General features: G+C 39.2%; 1 protein-coding gene across 1 annotated transcript in view; it reads left to right on the top strand.

Annotated features, from left to right (window-relative positions):
- The first annotated feature begins 881 nt into the window (after nucleotides 1-881).
- Nucleotides 882-11,867, top strand: part of LOC116853486 (ras-related protein Rap1) — a 40,990-nt gene continuing 30,004 nt past the window's right edge. The window contains exon 1 of the mRNA XM_032834610.1: nucleotides 882-1,935. The gene's annotated coding sequence lies outside the window, so the exon portion shown is untranslated. The remainder of the gene's footprint in view (nucleotides 1,936-11,867) is intronic.

Below are 11,867 nucleotides of genomic sequence, written 5' to 3'. Positions count from 1 at the left end.
TTAAACGCCACAACTTTTGTCGGAAACATTTTTTTGTAAAACTTATATTTTTCCTGATATTCGGGCGTCCCGGTACTTTCCGAACACCCTGTATATTGGGTGCTTTCCAATTGCAATATCCTTAGACATTTTCATGCACACGGCGACACAAGTTGTATTCCAATTGTCGTAATCGTCGACACAACATTACATATCCGTACTCAGCTCAAGGGCTACTAGTCGGTTGTGTAAACTAGTGTTTTCTAGTGAAAATTAAAGTTAATAATCATAGCGGCTTGAAAAGAGACTGACATTTGTGACGTGAAGTGGATATCTTTTTTATTATTTAGATTTTATTATTTATTATTAAAAAATACCAAAATATAAGCATAGTTGAAAAATAATCCTAACCTTATCCGACATACATACACATTAGTACACACTTTGTTCCAATTGAATCGTGCACAACGTTACACTTTGTGCATTTCACATATGTATACATATGTGTACATATGTGTCAAGATGTGTTAAGCAATTGGAAAGCAACCATTACCATGCATGTGCTCAACGCTCGACGCTCGTATGTAAAAGTACTTTTACATCCATGATCTGTACTCTGGCCGTTTTCCACTTTTACTGTCAGTATTGAAAATCTACAGTTTTTGTCACATATACTATAGATTTTCATTGCTGGCAGTAAAAATGGAATACGGCCTTTGTCTGCACTTTGTCAATTACGACGATTTGAAAGCGATCAGTCCTGGTGACTTTCACTACGCACAAACTGTCGGTACAACAGAACAGTGACCGATGCTTCTCAGCTACCTCACCACGTCGATGCTAATGGCGGCGGTGCGTGCATAAAGGTAGAGGGCACGGCGGCGGCGCGGCGGCATCGAGACAAGAGAGGCATCGCCCTAGATAACGGTAGAAACGCGCAGTGGTGTCGCGTTGTCTCTTCTCGCGAGAGTGCGAAAATCGAGCGGCGGGGATCACAGGAAAGCAGAAGAAGGCGGCGGCAGAGAGGCGCGTCCGTCCGCGTAATAGCGTCGTCCTCGTCGTCGTCGTCGTCTTCGAGACGTCGTCCCTGTGAATCGCGAGTGAGTTGATCGATCGATCGGTTCGCACCAGTGCCGATATCGGCGCCGAGACACGAAAGCAAAAACGAGCGACGACAGGAGAAGAGAGAAGAGAAGTGAAGAGAAGAGGAGAAGCCCCCCGGTGTAACTACGTACGTTGACGACGTGCGGCGCGCGACTCCAATTCGTTCGGCCAGTGCGGGTATTAATCGGATCGCGACACTCTCGTATCTCTCGACCGGTCGTTTGGTTGGTTGGTTAGTTGGGTGGCTAGCTGAGTAGCCGCCTCCGACTTGTCGGTTTGGTCCCGAGAGCGTTCATAGCGAGAGCGAACGGACATATCAGCGTGCAGACAGCGGCTTTCATTCTACACGCGGATCCCCATGAACTCGTGACAGTGTGGCGACGGAGGAGCGAAGCCAGAGCGTCGAGTGGTATTGAGTTGTAGAGCGAGCCGGGTCTTCAGGTAGTAACGCGCGGTTAATCTCCGGGAAATCTTAGCGGAGAAGACGAAGAAGAGGCGGACGAAAGGCGATACGAGAGAAGAGGAAACGAACAGCGCGCGCGTGTGAGACGGAGACAACGAAGGCGTGAAAGAGAAAGAGAGAGGGATATAGAAGAAGAGAGAGAGTAAGACACAGGGAGTAAGAGACTGCGTGCTTGTGTGTATGTGTGTGGTGCGCGCCCGAGAGCTGCCGAGCCGACTTGCGCGAGCGACAGACACGGAAAAAGAGAGAAGAAAAGAGAGAGAAAGAACGAGAGCGAGAGGACGAGAAGAACAGCGGCAGAGAGGAAGCAGAAATATTGAGTAAACCCGGGAGATATTGTGTTCCGCGAACGAAGAAGCGTGGGGCTTTCAGGAGGCACGAAAGAGGAGGTAAGGACCGACCGGGTCGTGCGGCTTCTAAAAAAAGATCGCGGTGGCGATCCCCCCCGCCCGCACCCCTGCGAGAAGGCGCCGTGCATCGCCGTGGCGTGGCACGCCGAACCGACCGCCGCCGGAAATCGTTCACGGCGACGGCGGTGGCGATGACGACGACGGTGGTGGTGGTGTGGTAGTGGTGGTGGTCATGATCGTGGTGGTGGTGGTGTTAGCGACGGCAGCGGTTCGCGCTTGTTTGCTCGTTCGTTCATAGGTACTCGAAACCGGCGCGATTTTCCATCGCAACCTCGTTAGAAAATGATCCTCACGCCCCCTTGCGCTCCGATCCGCCGAAGGATTCATTGTGAGGCGCACTAAGTTAGTGGGTGTCGTTTTCGCGCGCGTCTACGGCACCAAAGAGACTGGTACGATGTTGGGCTCGCACCGGTTGCGGGGATCTTGGGCACGCCGCTTGCTCGGTACCTGAGACAATCCGAGGAAGCAGCTCTCCGTCGGGAAACAACGACGTTCCCAAACAACGATTCTTTGTTCCTCTCATTATCTCCTCTTGATTTTCCCAGCGAGCCGGTGAATCGACGCTGAGCGAGCGAGCAAGCTCGCCCGGCTCGCGCTCCTCATTCCGCACCGGGCAACTAGCGTTTCCTCTTACGGTCATGGCTCACCCGGCCGTTCGCGATACGCGACGATAGGAAGAGTGTCTCGTTCACGAAAGAGCATCGTTTACGCGGGACTTCGCGCCGTCCCGTAAACATCGCTCGAGATTCAATAGGGTTCACTTCCGTAGTTAACACAGCGATTTTCAACAAAATAGTTTTTACAGTTTTACGAAGTTTAATCATTGATTCAATCAAAGTTGGAATTTGTTTTGTCAGTGTTATATAATTAATAATGAGAATGCTCGTGTTTCTCTAAATTGATTACTAACTGAAAAATATTAAAATGTAACTTTGAAAGACGTGTCTGAACGTGTCATGCACTGAATGCGATGATAACACGCCCTAGCTATGCGTATTTCGCAAAAATGCTCGAGATTTACCGAGGTTTAGTTTACTGCATAATGTAGTAATCCTTCACCGATGTGGTTTTTAATTTCACGAAGTCTGTCTAAATGAAAGATTTTGAAATTTGTTTTGTCGATATTGTATGATTAATAATGCGATTGCACATGATTCTAGATTGTTCAGTAATGTTGTATTCTAAACATTTTACAGAAAAACAGTTCATGTTATTAAGGATTTTCAGTAAAATTTTCTTCAAAAAGAACGTTTTGGAAAACAATTTAATTGTGTAAACTTTCAGAATGTAATTTCGAAAGACGACTCTGTGTTATCGCACATTGAAAATATAAAAGCCTGTTGCGGTGATTAAAAATACTTAAAGTCAAATGATTCAGTTTTCTCATATTCCGTTTTTACAAAAAGGTGGAAAACTGACTGAGCTATGCTCAATATGTGTTTACGGGAATGTGTTTTCGGAGACCCAAGTGAGTAATGCGAGAGGCGAAGAAAATAGACCGCGCTCGAAAAGGAACGTGTTTTTCTCTGCAGGTCCAGGTCCTTGCACTGTCGTCCGTGTTTAAAATAAAATGCACGCGGCTTGGGGTTCAGCAAAGAAAGAATCCAGCTGAAAGAGTACAATCGTAAAACTAAAAAGTACAAAGGAAAATATATGAAAAATGAAAAGCTGTAACAACGAGTTGAAATTGTGAACGCGATTAATTTGGTATTGTTTGTTCGCATTTGCCTGCCTTTCTTTCTTTATCTTAGATTACATCTCTTGTTGTGGACAATTGAGTAAATTCACGTAAACTTTGCTCATCACACTGAATCAATTAATAAATTAATATACTGTGGAAATTCCAGAGAAGATTCACGCGTCGATTCATCAAAACTAAAACTTACGGTCTTTTAAATCTGGTGGTTGACACGAATCTCGTTAGTTTAAGTCCATGGCGGGAGAAGAGAATAGGGATTAATCGTTTTAATATCGAGGGAGATGGAAAGAGAGAGATGAATAGAGAAGGAGACAAAGAGCGAGGGGGAGAGAAAGAGAGAATGGGGAGGAGGTACATGGGGGATGCGCAGCGCGCAGGAGAGAAAATCAGCGTAAAATGTTTAAAGAGTTCTATCGATCCAACAGACACAGAACGCATCGCATATAAAAATATTGACTCGGAAACACTCGGGTCGATGCTGAAAGAGAACCAACTAGTCTCTAATCGTTTGGCCGCATTTTTAGTGATTTACTGTTCCGTGAGAAAAACATCCTTTTCTGATATTTTATTTATAAACATCACATAGATGAAAATATTAAAATCTAAATAAAAATAAAATCGACATTAATCTCTTTATAGACACGAATTCAAATAGAAGTTATCAATTAGTATCGAGACAAAAAAATTAAAATCCGATGTTCAGAGCGAAATTTTTGATGTTTTGTGTTAAAGTGAAAAGGAAGATTAAGTCGCAATTAAAAATAATTTTCGAAGCGGTTGCACCAAGCACTGAAGTTGAGCTGGATCAGCGATCGGCCTTGCTTCACGCTCGTTACGCTGCTATTCTTGTACTTGAAGATACGATTTTGCGATTGGTTCGCTGCGTCTCTCTCAACAAAGATCACGAAGAACCGTGGCGTTTTAATCCGCAGTCTGCTCACGTGAGTCACCGCGACGCAGGAAGTGACTCGAGAAGAAAGAGTGTCGTACAGTGGACGTAATGCTGATCGAGTATTCCTGCAATGAGAAAGAGAGATCGCGCTTGTTTCACTCGCATTGAGAATCCACCCCGACATACGTCACAGCTAATTCCCATCCCACGAATAGATCATGAATAGAATTTCGAAGTTTGCGATGAGAAAGCATAATTTAACTTGAAACAAAGATTAGACCTGCTTCTAATTCCTCGTGAGAGGAATCAGTTTTGTGAGAGATTCACTAATGCGTTCGCCGATTTTATTCTCACCTTAAAATTCCTCGTCTCTGTGATATGCAAAAATATCGCGATAACGTGCTGTTCAGTACGGTAGATTGTAACGCACATTAACACGTTGAATATTGTGGTTACCGGTGGCCGATGCTGACGTGACTCATAATTTACGCGTAAGACTTAATGAACTCTGCGCTTGACTCTCCATTGCCCAAATCGCTGGAAGTATCCGAGAAACGCGCGATACACGCGAACAAGTTAAAATAAGAGTTAAACTCTATAATAGAAAAAAAGTAGATATATGAACAAGAAAGACCAGATGTGTAATTGCATTCGATATCGTCACGCGTATCGCGGTAGTAGTTGGAAACGATAAGGCTAGGGCATTATTTAAGCGATAACTCGGCAACGAATTGTTCAGCCTTGAAAGTTTACGAGAAATTTCATCGTGCCCGCGTTGTTTGATCGATGGCCATGCACGATTGTGAAGATCGATGTCGCACTTACGTGAATTTATTTATAACGGAGCCAGCCTCGTAAAACTCTTCCAACGCGATGTATCGTCCATTTTATTCAACGATTTATTGTCGGAATATATAAATGTCGTATAAATATGATACTTCGTTATCGACGACTGTAAATTTGGATGATTTATAGACTAATACAGAACTCGCAGTCGAGTGGTGTAAAGTTACACCTGTGAAGTTACGATAAAGTTAATAAATAGTTAATAAAACATCCACAAATACACACATACCGCTAATATATATTCACATTTGATTTATAATATTTCTATATTCTTATATACAATTCTTACTTAATTATACATTGAGAGAAAAATACGTGAAAAATGAGAAATATTCGGTGCATACTAATAACATATTTACTTAAACATAAATTCTCTTGTTTAAATGGAATAAACAATTACTTCGAAGAAAAAACAACGGCGCTTTGGAAAAATATATATTTTCTCATTTGAAAGAAATTTGTTCTCTTTCCTCAATGTAAAAATATATATATTAACATAAATAAATTATTAGTATCCACATGGGGCAAATATTTGTTTTTTTAGATATTTTTTTTAATGCGTAATTCTTATTTAATATATATATATATATATATATATGTGTGTGTGTGCGCGTGCGTGCGTGCATGTGCGTGCGCGCGTATGTGTGTGTGTGTGTGTGAAATGTGCGACTCAATATTCGAAACTAAAGTTACACCATGGAAATGAGATAAGGTTCTTTTCCTCTTTTTCTTTCACCATTATGTTGAAATAGATAAAGTTTTTTTTTTCCTTTTATCTCACGAGGGAGACCCCTTTCGTTCGGTTACGTTCTCTGGCCGCGTCTCCTTCCGACTCCGCATCCGCTTGTTTCACGCTCTTACAACGCTCGCCATTTCCGCTAATCTCGTGGAAACTCGTTAAGCCTATTCAATTTACTTTAATCGTTCATTCGTTCGTGACAATTTGATTTTCGTCGGACGAGATTTTACACGTCAGCTGGTACATTGGATCGCTGGGGGTTAATACGATCGTGAATAGATTACGCGAGATACACACCGGAGAGAATCCTCGTCGGTTCCCTCGCGTGTGTAAAATCCGAGATCGCTCGGGAACTTCATAGTCGACCCGCTTTCCTGAAAGTTACACGGCTGAGCCATGCGTTTGCGATATAACGCGCAGTTGTAAACCCTTTCCCGCTGATAAACGCGAAGCCAAGCAATCGCGGGCGACTGTGCGAATTCTCGCGACTCCATGAACGATCACGCTTGTTAAACACGTTATATAGTGACTCAACTGCGAAAACGATACTCGACTTTGAACTCGATATCCGCCTTCGGCTTTACATCTTGTCTTCGAAGTAGCGCTATTCCCTCTCCCTCTGTTTCACTTTTCTTCTTTCCCCCTCCAACCTCTTTCTCTCTCTTTCTCACCGTATAAACACGTTGTTCCCGCGTGGCATTGCGCTAATTCGGGGTGAAGTTCTATACTCATTAATAACTCGCTGCGCTTCGCATATTCCCCCGAGAGAGAACTGCTAATTTGGATTGTCGAGTCAGCTCCGTTAAACTCGATGAATATGAGCTTTCTTAGAAAGAAAAAGAGAGAAAGAGAGAAAGAGAGAGAGAAAAAACTTTACGAAAGATTCGAGTGTTTCTTTAATGAACAATATTCAATTTATTGGTAGTTTAATAATTTCCAGTTTTTTTATCGGAGACTCACTATCAAAAGGGAGGGTAAAGTTAGAGCGACCAATGTTGCATAAATGCTGCAACGATGGCGTCCTTAATTTCTGCGAAAAGTGGACGTTTCACCGGGAAGCTCAATAAGGACTCTCTAAGGGTGTCGTTACGCGCCATGAGGCACACGAACCCCATGACTCATTGCGTGACACGCAATGATGCGGTGTATGGAAACCTATTATTTCTTTTTTCCTTTCTTTTTTTCTCTTCTCTTTTTTTCTATGCCAACAATGTATTACGGTACTCTTCACCGTACACTTTCTTTCACGTATTTCCACTACTCTTACATCACGGTGAAACCGTTAATAGTGCCGCATTAAATTATGTAGACTGTCGAAATGGAAATTTAATAAATGAAACTCCGCGCTTTTATCGATAGTATTATAGTAATAATTGTCTCGGTAATCTTGGATCTACAGACCGACCCAGCCGGTCGTTTTATTTATCACCGAGTGCTCCTTTAATTAATCACGAGGTTTACATCTCCACAAAGCCTTCATTAATTCAATATTTGCAACACAGAAACGGTGAGAGCGCAGTGAGAGTCTTCTGTTAATTACGAATTGATTATTCGCCTCGTGCCGTGTAATCGTAATTGATTATTTCTTTATTTCATACATATATAACATGGGAATATTATTCTATTAAACGGTCGTCGCGGCTCTCTCGGCTGTTTTAACGTTAATGCGGACGGTTGAGCGTACTTTCATATCGCGCTTCATTATGGCAACGCATAATACGCGCCCTATATATGCGAAGTCGGCCTTAGGAGGGCGAGTGATTTCCTGCATTTGTCTCGCGTAGGTAGCGTGATCCTACTCGTCTGATTAACATATGAATTCTTCGGCCGTAAAATCAATGTGCGCAAACTCTCTTCGCGACACTACGTGATATTATTCTGCCGATATCGTCGCGCAAAACTATCCAAAGTCACGAGAATCGACTCGTAGAAACAAATTAATAATGTTTCCTTTATTGGTAACCATTAAAATTGCCAGATAAGAAATTGCCAGATTATGATTGTCAGAAATGTCTAGCAAATTTCGATACACATTGTGATTGTATAGAGTGTTTCAGGGTTAACGTCCTAACTTAAGGCTCCTGGCCAGTCAGCCGAGAACTCCGCGTTGATGGTGGCAACATGATTGAAAACAGCAAAAGATAAACTATTAGGCGAGAAAATAAGTCTGTTTGCTTCCGAAGAACTGTACTAGTTTCTACTATTGCAATGAGAGAGAGAGAATGAAAGTTAGAGTGAAAGAAAGTATACTTCTCTCTCTCTCTCTCTCTCTCTCTCTCTCTCTCTCTAACTTACTGCACTAGTGCAAAAGTTTATCGAAAGCGAACAGACCTAACGATACGACCTAAACAGATGACTAATTTTTTTCCTGCAAACCACAGCACTATTACTAAGTGCAGTGCATGCATATCATATGATATAATTGTGAAAGTGTGGAAATGTTCTAGATACTGTGATATTTAATGCGTATAAGTAGTTACTTGGTCATATTCGGCACAAAGTCACATAGCTGATTTTTTGTCAAAACAAGGTGATTCGTCACATTTATTTTGCGGTTATTCAATGGTTATTTTGGCAAAAGAGGAGTATCTGGAGTATTTCGCAAGTATGTATAGAACAGATTGCAAGTGTCATTTTAATGTCTTTTATTTAGCCATGGTTCGCAGAAATTTTAGATATGGTTTTCCTCGCATCTAACGTCATCAATATAGCCGTGGTAATTGATCAAAAGCTTTAATATATGAATCTCTCTATTTAGGATCTCAAAGTAAGAAAAAAATTCCTCTATAAATATGCTCGCAAACACTTAAAAGATATTGACGTCTAAACATTTTAAATATAGGATTTTATAACATTATTGGCAGGTTATAATAAGTAAATTAATAGTATTTCAATTATTTTATTATAAGATATGAAAAAATTGACATAATTATAAATTTTGTTCAAAATATTGCATTTTGAACACAGAAACAAGTTTAGTATTTTTATCTCACAGTTATCAATGTTAGAACAACATACTGGAGAGCTATAATTATTTCACACGCTTGAACGATTCTTCTCTGTAACGTCATCCACTGATATCCACTGAATTTCACAGATATTTTGTGTAATAGTTTAAAACATGCAAAAAAGTCTATGACCACAGACGACCAACAGGCAAGGCGACAACTTTGTAGCTGGTGTTTTCTTTTTTTAAATTATTTTAAAAATATGTTATAAAACAAAAACTTAAAATCGTTATTTATTATTTCTGATAGAAATTTGATACAGTTTTAATTTAATGCAATTATTGGACAGTTATGTAATGACAGTATGTCAACTTTTATCTAGTAAATGAAGAGTAAAACTACTTGGGATTCTAATCAAGATGTAACATTTTAATAATATTTTGTTTCTTGTGTATGCTTTTTATATTTTTTTCTTTTTACGTAACATCTTTCACAATCAAATATCATATGTTCTTTAATTTATTCTTATAATTGTACTATTTCGTACTATTTAATCAGATACTGAGTCTGAATTTTTATGACAATTTTCATTTGTGTTATTACCATCAGAACAGTCTGATGTTTTCATTCCAATGACATTTTGTATTATTAACATATATCCCATTTTTTGCTCACTTTCATTTCTAACTTTGGTTATCATCTCTATCACATGACTCAATATTGCCGAATGCCTTATTTTCTTTTCATTGCTGTATGCTTTTTTACACATTTACGTATTATTTACGCAATTTTAAATTCTTCTTAAAAATATAAATAAATATGTTTTAAATTTATCTATGATAGACATTATAATATGTGTACATTATAAAACTGAATTAATATTATTGATACTATATCTTGAAAAGAATCGGTCCACATATTATACAGCAAATTATTTTAACCACTAAATAAGACTTTATCAAGTTCTTGTTCAGTTCCTGCGTAATATTTTTACACTTAATGAGAACGCATTAATATTAAACAATAACTGGACAGGCATTTATGCAAACTCTCTGTATGTGTGTGTGTATATATATATATATATATATATATATATATATATATATATATATATATATCAAGGATATCATTTTGTATTAAAATCATCAAAATTCGTCATTTGAATCCAAATCCGCTTTCCCTGAAGTAATTTTTTCTGAAATTTATTTAGAAAAGAGAGATAAGAATTAGAGAGATAAGAGAGTAAGAATTGCCGAGCGTAAAATCATGTACAAACTGATCACTTGTGGTACTCGTGTGTGATAAATATGTGCTTTAATGTGGTGTAACCGTGGCAAGCGAGAAAGGCGGTGTTTTAAATCGTTTTCGCTTCGTAATTCATCCACATGCATATGCATGTTCTCGTTGTTAAACGAGTGTGTACATGGAACAAACGGTAGATTTGTTGAAAATAAGAGTAATCGTGATTAATTATGCGATCGAGTAGCGAAACTGCAAGAAGTAATTGGCTACATTAGTTCGAGCACGCGCGTGGTATGCTGCGTCGCTGCATTAGAATTAAAAATTGTGTCTATTTATCTTCGTTGTACGATTACGCACGACATACGATTGCGTACGACGTGTGTAACGCTTATAGTAAGTGGGCCGATTAAAATTACAAGTTCCGACATTGATTAAACCCCCCCCCCCCTTATAACTTCGATATAATAGTTCTCGCGCGTATGTGCGTTTGACGATTCCGTCCAGTGATCCAGCAAATCTCGTATTAATGTCAGATTAATTCGACTCTCGTGTGCGATTGTTCGATATAATTAACTCCAATGTTTGCCCACCGGCTCGGACACAACGTACACTTTGTAGCGGCCGCGGACATAGTGTTACATGTGGCCGAACAGTAACTGACACATTGGACTAATCTATTACCTGCTAATGCAACATCTCGAGCGATGGGAATCTGCATCGCATGTCCATTCCGTGCACACGTGGGACTCCCTTCGGCCTCTCTCTGACAACGGCAGCAAAATTTGTCAATACCTGGGTGGAAATTTAAAACTGAATTTAACAAGGATCTAGACAGTCTTTCCCAACTTCTATCAAGGCCCTATAAAAACAGGTTTACTTGGGCCGTATAGAGATGTAATGTTCTTGCGAATTAGTGTCTAGACTTTTAAATTTAGTCCTATCTCGGTATGCCTAACTAGATTGAGATGATGAATTGAAGTTCTATTTTGATATATTTATTTAAGTTACGATAAGTTAAATCCTTTCTCAGCATGTTTATCACAATCTTACAACTTTGCTAGTGCAAATTTTATTAGAATATTTATTACAATTTTTCTTATAGATATAATATTATTATCAATATCTAATATTTTTTTCTTTTTTTCTTTAATTTATCCATTCGTGTTTTTTATACAAGATCACAAAAAATTGTGCGTATTACTAAAAAATTCATACTTATCTTAATTATTTAAAATATAATAAAATATTCATAAAAATATTTGCCTTATAATTATCAATTATTAATTATTAATAAATAACTGTTTCTTCACTAAAATCGTTTCAGGAATTAGCTAACTTATTTTTGACCAAGCCTTATTAGCACAAATCTCGTTTGGGGCACAAATAGACGTCAACATCAATTCATGACTTCATTGCGAAATTCCATTTAGGATTTTGGTCATATCTGGGGCCTAAAAGTTTATTTATGTTGGAGTAGTGGTCTCTGACTAGGAGCTACTATATATACATATATATATATATATATATATATATATATATATATAT

Source organism: Odontomachus brunneus, unplaced genomic scaffold, assembly GCF_010583005.1.
Source record: "Odontomachus brunneus isolate Ranch 3 - 2012 unplaced genomic scaffold, Obru_v1 Obru_scaffold_335, whole genome shotgun sequence".
In the NCBI taxonomy this organism is placed as follows: Eukaryota; Metazoa; Arthropoda; class Insecta; order Hymenoptera; family Formicidae; genus Odontomachus; species Odontomachus brunneus.
The sequence above is the reverse complement of the archived record's forward strand: the minus strand, read 5'-3'. Positions and strand labels throughout refer to the sequence as shown.